We start from the raw sequence: 7951 nt of genomic DNA, 5'->3' as shown, positions 1-7951 counted from the left end.
ACTGTCTCTGCAGTGTCTCCATTTATCTACAGCTCACAGGGGTTATTCAGACTGTATTAGACAATAGAGTGCTCCTGGGGAAGTTTTTACACTTAGAAAGTGGAGATACTGAGAAACAAAATTGATAGAAAATGTTACCTGGCCCATAGTTTTTACTGTTTCAAGTTACTCTATCAGATGGTAGTGGAAACACTGGCTGAATTACACAACAACAAAAAATGTTAAGATGAAAATTTACAATAATGTATGTAATATCATTCTTATAGATCTTGGTTGACTATTTATCCACAGTTCCAGCTTTAAACCTGGGCACAGCATGAGATTATAAAGTCTGACGTGATGAGTGATGGCCTATCACAGAGATACTTAATTGCTATAAGCAACACAGAGCTAAACAGCAGAAATATAATTATAAATTACTAAATATACATTGACTATCAGAAAAATTTATACAGTTCTCCAGGTGACAAAAATTTTCAGGAAGAACTTTACTTTCAACATTGAAAAATGCTCAAGTTGTCAAGACAATTTGAAAATGAGCAACCACTCAAACTTCTAACAACATTAAGCACTTCTACATTATAGTAAATGCTTAAGTAAAACTCATTTTTTGCTATTTTCAGGCATTATAAGTTTTATATTTCAAAGCCAAATTATATGCTCTAGAAAAAATTATATTTTGGCACCTGAAGAAAAATCAGCTTTTGTTGGTTTATAAACTAAATATTATAGTTATTTGATCTTGTATTTAGTGGTCTATAGATTGACAAAGATACATGGAAACAGTTCATTTCTTGTGGATTAAGGGCTGGGCTATGCTTTCATACTCATATGTAGCAGATGCGCAGCTTGACCTTCATGTGGGTCCTGAACAACTGGAGCAGGAGCTATCCCCAAAGCTGTCGCTTATACATGGGACACGTTGCCTCGTTTGTCCTCAGTAGCCTAGCTTGGCAGAGACTTGAAGTGCCAGGGTATGGAGGGACACTAGGGGAACCTCCACTCTTCAGATGAGAAGGGGAGGGGGAATGGGAAGGATTGTGGGTGCTGGCGACTGGAAGGGGGCCAGTGGATGGGATCTAAAGTGAATAAAAAATTAAATTAAATTAAATTAAATTAAAAAGGATATCTGTCAACTTAAACAATTATTTATCTATTATTTTTCCTGCTCATGCTTAATGTTCATGTTGAATACAAGCTTTGCTGCAAAGATAACTGTCGGGCATTGTTGATCTCATAGAATACTAGACACTCTTCATTAGGGTCTTCATGTGTACTCACCCCCAGCCCCTTCACCCTGATCTACACTCTTAGAACATATTTCCCCATACACTCTTATTCTTCAGGATTTGTCAGTGGTAAGTACGGGCAGATCAGAGGCCAGAGGATAGCTCAGGGCTGTTCGTCCATCTTTCTCTCTGCGGGGAAGTAGACTGTTCGCTACTGCTTTCCTGTGTCTAAGACCAGGGCTCCTGGCAGATGCCCCTTTTCTATATCCCGAATTTTTCTCTTAGATATGATAACTTCGCCTGTTCCTATTTTTTCTGACTTAGAACACATAGACAATACCTCCCCAACATACAACAGCATTTTGTCTTCATAGAGAGGGTAGTTTCCCCTGCATTCACAGCTTCTTGCTGATGGGTCGTCATTAGCAATCATGTCTCCTAGCTTTTGGTGTTGGGAGTATTTGCTGCACTTTAGTTTTTTGGATATGCTGCTTTGAGAGAGCCTGCATGCATGGTATTCCCTTATATGCATATTGCTTTTTCCCATATCTCATAAGAAAACTGGCCTGTTGACTACAGAACTACTTCTTTCCAAGTTATACTGTCTTGAGATCCTTAATTTGATTTCATCACTAGAAATTCATATGTGAAAGTTCACAATTAAACTTTCAGATTTGGGGGCTCCACTAAATCAACTACAGTTTTTTTCATTAATCTTTTCATCTGAACTTACTTAGCTCCTTACTATTTTAGATTTACCATGCCAAAAACATATATTTGAAAAATGGGCGGTTAGAATGTGCAAATTAATAAAAAGTATTAAATTAAAGTACAGGTGCAAGTAGACACACACTTGTAAAGAATTAGAAATATGTTGCCTATAAGGAGTAGTAGACATGAATACTACTGGCTTTAAAGGATGAGATTTTGGTGGGGTAGATGGACTATGGAGAGGTGGTTCAGTGTTAAGAGCACCTGGTGTGCTTCTGCAGGACCTGAATTCATTTTGCAGCACCCACAAACACCTATAACACCAGCTCCAGGTTATTTATCCTGATCATATTTTCCTCTTATTCTTCCTCCCCTATGCCATCCAGATCCTTCTGCCCCATTTTGTCTTCTCTTTGATTGTATTTGTTCATTTGTTTTGTTATTTTCTTCCCCTTCCTCTCTTTCTTTTCTCTTCCTCCTCTTCCTCCTTATTCTCCTCCTTTTAATTCTTGTAGCAGCCTTCTCAGTCCTCTACCTCGTATACTATTTCTGCCCCTGTTCTGCAATGTCCCCTGGGTCTTAAATGTAGAGTTTGTATTGTAAATGTATTAGTTGTGAGTGGATACCCTTCCTTGATAACTAAGGAACTCATCCAGAGCTTACGTACAAAAATAGAAAGCATTCTTTCTTCTTATTTCTTGAGTCAATTATTATTTTCTGTTGAGCTAGAGAAAAGCAAGACTAAGTCTCACTTTCTTTTAAAACTCCATTTCCTTTGTTTGTCTGACCATATACTTCAGACTGACTTTGAACTCAGAGTTTAGCTTAGTCTGGATTTGAATCTCTGATCCTCCAGCCTCAGCTTTCTGAGTGCTGGGATCGTGTGTGTGTGTGTGTGTGTGTGTGTGTGTGTGTGTGTGTGTGTGTGCACCATTGTGCCCAGTCAGATTGCTGTTTTAGTAAACTGCTTTATAATGTTTCTGAATGTGCTACATGGTGTTCAAACATCAGGTCACACTGTGGTCAGCTAATCACTGGACATATAAATTGAGAAGTAGTGTTTTCTGTGTTTACTTATTGTTCTTTGAGGTGCCCATTTGAAGGTGACATTTCCCTTATCGTAAAAATTCATTTTTTCATATTTCTAAGAAGTTTACTTATATTGAATAACTTAGCAACAATAAAAAGACATTTTTTCTTGTGAAGCAGAAAGGAAAAACTGTGGAACTGTACATTTGTGTTTATTTCTCCTTCAAATAAAAGAAAGTGAAATACCATTTTATGAGGTAAAAATGTCTCGATGAGTAACAGAGATAAACATGGCATAAAATAAATTACGTAATAAAAAATTCACAGCTGTGATTTGTTTAATCCATTATAGTTGACTCAGATTGCCTGTTAACATTAGTGGCTGAGTATAAACCATTTTTGTTGCTGTAATTTTATTCATATTTAAAAAGAATAATGTAGTGTATGGCAGGCTTAACTACAACCATCAACTATACAACATCCTGTTGTTTTCAGAGTGTACATTGAACATATGTTTTAAAAGTCTTAATATGCCATATAATCTTAAGTGCTTTGTGTTAATATATAACTTTGTTCATCTGATTACAGCACTGGAATAACATTAAAGTTTTATGAGTATCCTATAATACTCAACATTTTGATGGAATACTAAACAAAGACATCAGCATACTCTATGGAACTTCATTCTGAGATGGGCTAGGTCTTCTCATGCAGTTAACAGGCATAGCCCTTTTTTCAGATCATTAGCTTGCTACTTAGCATATATCAGGGCTTCTAAACCCTCCCATTCATGGCCCTCTTTTGCCCAAAAAATTTTTGCGATTCAAAATTTGTGAAATGATTTGCGAATCAAACATTTGTTAATAAATCATAAAGAAACTTATACAAAGGTAACTTGTTTTACATATAGTTTTGCCATTTTTAAAAAGAGGAACAATTTTACATACTAATGAGATTATGTGCTTGTTTATACTCACAGAAAACATTGAATTTTGGCTGAGTTTTTGATGTTATAGAACACTAGCGAGTTCAACATATTTTCAGAATTGATTGATAACTTTGGTTTTGCAACTCTCAATACTGAAAACACCTCTTTACATAATACCTATATAGATGGCAGATATAGGTTTAGGGTCATTTTAGAAATATTTGTAGGCAAATGGTTGGAACTGGAAAACATCATCCTGAGTGAGCTAACCCAATCACAGAAAGACATACATGGTATGCACTCATTGATAAGTGGCTATTAGCCCAAATGCTTGAATTACCCTAGATCCCTAGAACAAACGAAACTCAAGACGGATGATCAAAATGTGAATGCTTCACTCCTTCTTTTTTTTTTTCCTTTTTTTTTTTTTATTAACTTGAGTATTTCTTATATACATTTCGAGTGTTATTCCCTTTCCCGGTTTCCGGGCAAACATCCCCCTCCCCCCTCCCCTTCCTTATGGGTGTTCCCCTCCCAACCCTCCCCCCATTGCCGCCCTCCCCCCATAGACTAGTTCACTGGGGGTTCAGTCTTAGCAGGACCCAGGGCTTCCCCTTCCACTGGTGCTCTTACTAGGATATTCATTGCTACCTATGGGGTCAGAGTCCAGGGTCAGTCCATGTATAGTCTTTAGGTAGTGGCTTAGTCCCTGGAAGCTCTGGTTGCTTGGCATTGTTGTACTTTTGGGGTCTCGAGCCCCTTCAAGCTCTTCCAGTTCTTTCTCTGATTCCTTCAATAGGGGACCTATTCTCAGTTCAGTGGTTTACTGCTGGCATTCGCCTCTATATTTGCTGTATTCTGGCTGTGTCTCTCAGGAGCGATCTACATCCGGCTCCTGTCGGTCTGCACTTCTTTGCTTCATCCATCTTGTCTAATTGGGTGGCTGTATATGTATGGGCCACATGTGGGGCAGGCTCTGAATGGGTGTTCCTTCAGTCTCTGTTTTAATCTTTGCCTCTCCCTTCCCTGCCAAGGGTATTCTTTTTCCTCATTTAAAGAAGGAGTGAAGCATTCACATTTTGATCATCCGTCTTGAGTTTCGTTTGTTCTAGGGATCTAGGGTAATTCAAGCATTTGGGCTAATAGCCACTTATCAATGAGTGCATACCATGTATGTCTTTCTGTGATTGGGTTAGCTCACTCAGGATGATATTTTCCAGTTCCAACCATTTGCCTACGAATTTCATAAACTCGTTGTTTTTGATAGCTGAGTAATATTCCATTGTGTAGATGTACCACATTTTCTGTATCCATTCCTCTGTTGAAGGGCATCTGGGTTCTTTCCATTTTCTGGCTATTATAAATAAGGCTGCGATGAACATAGTGGAGCACGTGTCTCTTTTATATGTTGAGGCATCTTTTGGGTATATGCCCAAGAGAGGTATAGCTGGATCCTCAGGCAGTTCAATGTCCAATTTTCTGAGGAACCTCCAGACTGATTTCCAGAATGGTTTTACCAGTCTGCAATCCCACCAACAATGGAGGAGTGTTCCTCTTTCTCCACATCCTCGCCAGCATCTGCTGTCACCTGAGTTTTTGATCTTAGCCAATCGCACTGGTGTGAGGTGAAATCTCAGGGTTGTTTTGATTTGCATTTCCCTTATGACTAAAGATGTTGAACATTTCTTTAGGTGTTTCTCAGCCATTCGGCATTCCTCAGCTGTGAATTCTTTGTTTAGCTCTGAACCCCATTTTTTAATAGGGTTATTTGTTTCCCTGTGGTCTAACTTCTTGAGTTCTTTGTATATTTTGGATATAAGGCCTCTATCTGTTGTAGGATTGGTAAAGATCTTTTCCCAATCTGTTGGTTGCCGTTTTGTCCTAACCACAGTGTCCTTTGCCTTACAGAAGCTTTGCAGTTTTATGAGATCCCATTTGTCGATTCTTGATCTTAGAGCATAAGCCATTGGTGTTTTGTTCAGGAAATTTTTTCCAGTGCCCATGTGTTCCAGATGCTTCCCTAGTTTTTCTTCTATTAGTTTGAGTGTGTCTGGTTTGATGTGGAGGTCCTTGATCCACTTGGACTTAAGCTTTGTACAGGGTGATAAGCATGGATCGATCTGCATTCTTCTACATGTTGCCCTCCAGTTGAACCAGCACCATTTGCTGAAAATGCTATCTTTTTTCCATTGGATGGTTTTGGCTCCTTTGTCAAAAATCAAGTTACCATAGGTGTGTGGGTTCATTTCTGGGTCTTCAATTCTATTCCATTGGTCTATCTGTCTGTCTCTGTACCAATACCATGCAGTTTTTATCACTATTGCTCTGTAATACTGCTTGAGTTCAGGGATAGTGATTCCCCCTGAAGTCCTCTTATTGTTGAGGATAGCTTTAGCTATCCTGGGTTTTTTGTTATTCCAGATGAATTTGCAAATTGTTCTGTCTAACTCTTTGAAGAATTGGATTGGTATTTTGATGGGGATTGCATTGAATCTGTAGATTGCTTTTGGTAAAATGGCCATTTTTACTATATTAATCCTGCCAATCCATGAGCATGGGAGATCTTTCCATCTTCTGAGGTCTTCTTCAATTTCTTTCCTCAGTGTCTTGAAGTTCTTATTGTACAGATCTTTTACTTGCTTGGTTAAAGTCACACCGAGGTACTTTATATTATTTGGGTCTATTATGAAGGGTGTCGTTTCCCTAATTTCTTTCTCGGCTTGTTTCTCTTTTGTATAGAGGAAGGCAACTGATTTATTTGAGTTAATTTTATACCCAGCCACTTTGCTGAAGTTGTTTATCAGCTTTAGTAGTTCTCTGGTGGAACTTTTGGGATCACTTAAATATACTATCATGTCATCTGCAAATAGTGATATTTTGACCTCTTCTTTTCCGATCTGTATCCCTTTGATCTCCTTTTGTTGTCTGATTGCTCTGGCTAGAACTTCAAGAACTATATTGAATAAGTAGGGAGAGAGTGGGCAGCCTTGTCTAGTCCCTGATTTTAGTGGGATTGCTTCAAGTTTCTCTCCATTTAGTTTAATGTTAGCAACTGCTTTGCTGTATATGGCTTTTACTATGTTTAGGTATGGGCCTTGAATTCCTATTCTTTCCAGGACTTTTATCATGAAGGGGTGTTGAATTTTGTCAAATGCTTTCTCAGCATCTAATGAAATGATCATGTGGTTCTGTTCTTTCAATTTGTTTATATAATGGATCACGTTGATGGTTTTCCGTATATTAAACCATCCCTGCATGCCTGGGATGAAGCCTACTTGATCATGGTGGATGATTGTTTTGATGTGCTCTTGAATTCGGTTTGCCAGAATTTTATTGAGTATTTTTGCGTCGATATTCATAAGGGAAATTGGTCTGAAGTTCTCTTTCTTTGTTGTGTCTTTGTGTGGTTTAGGTATAAGAGTAATTGTGGCTTCGTAGAAGGAATTCGGTAGGGCTCCATCTGTTTCAATTTTGTGGAATAGTTTGGATAATATTGGTATGAGGTCTTCTATGAAGGTTTGATAGAATTCTGCACTAAACCCGTCTGGACCTGGGCTCTTTTTGGTTGGGAGACCTTTAATGACTGCTTCTATTTCCTTAGGAGTTATGGGGTTGTTTAACTGGTTTATCTGTTCCTGATTTAACTTCGATACCTGGTATCTGTCTAGGAAATTGTCCATTTCCTGAAGATTTTCAAATTTTGTTGAATATAGGTTTTTATAGTAAGATCTGATGATTTTTTGAATTTCCTCCGAATCTGTAGTTATGTCTCCCTTTTCATTTCTGATTTTGTTAATTTGGACACACTCTCTGTGTCCTCTCGTTAGTCTGGCTAAGGGTTTATCTATCTTGTTGATTTTCTCAAAGAACCAACTTTTGGTTCTGTTGATTCTTTCTATGGTCCTTTTTGTTTCTACTTGGTTGATTTCAGCTCTGAGTTTGAATATTTCCGTCCTTCTACTCCTCCTGGGTGTATTTGCTTCTTTTTGTTCTAGAGCTTTTAGGTGTGCTGTCAAGCTGCTGACATATGCTCTTTCCTGTTTCTTTCTGCAGG

Source organism: Rattus norvegicus, chromosome 6 (genome assembly GCF_036323735.1).
Source record: "Rattus norvegicus strain BN/NHsdMcwi chromosome 6, GRCr8, whole genome shotgun sequence".
Taxonomy (NCBI): domain Eukaryota; kingdom Metazoa; phylum Chordata; class Mammalia; order Rodentia; family Muridae; genus Rattus; species Rattus norvegicus.
The sequence above is the reverse complement of the archived record's forward strand: the minus strand, read 5'-3'. Positions refer to the sequence as shown.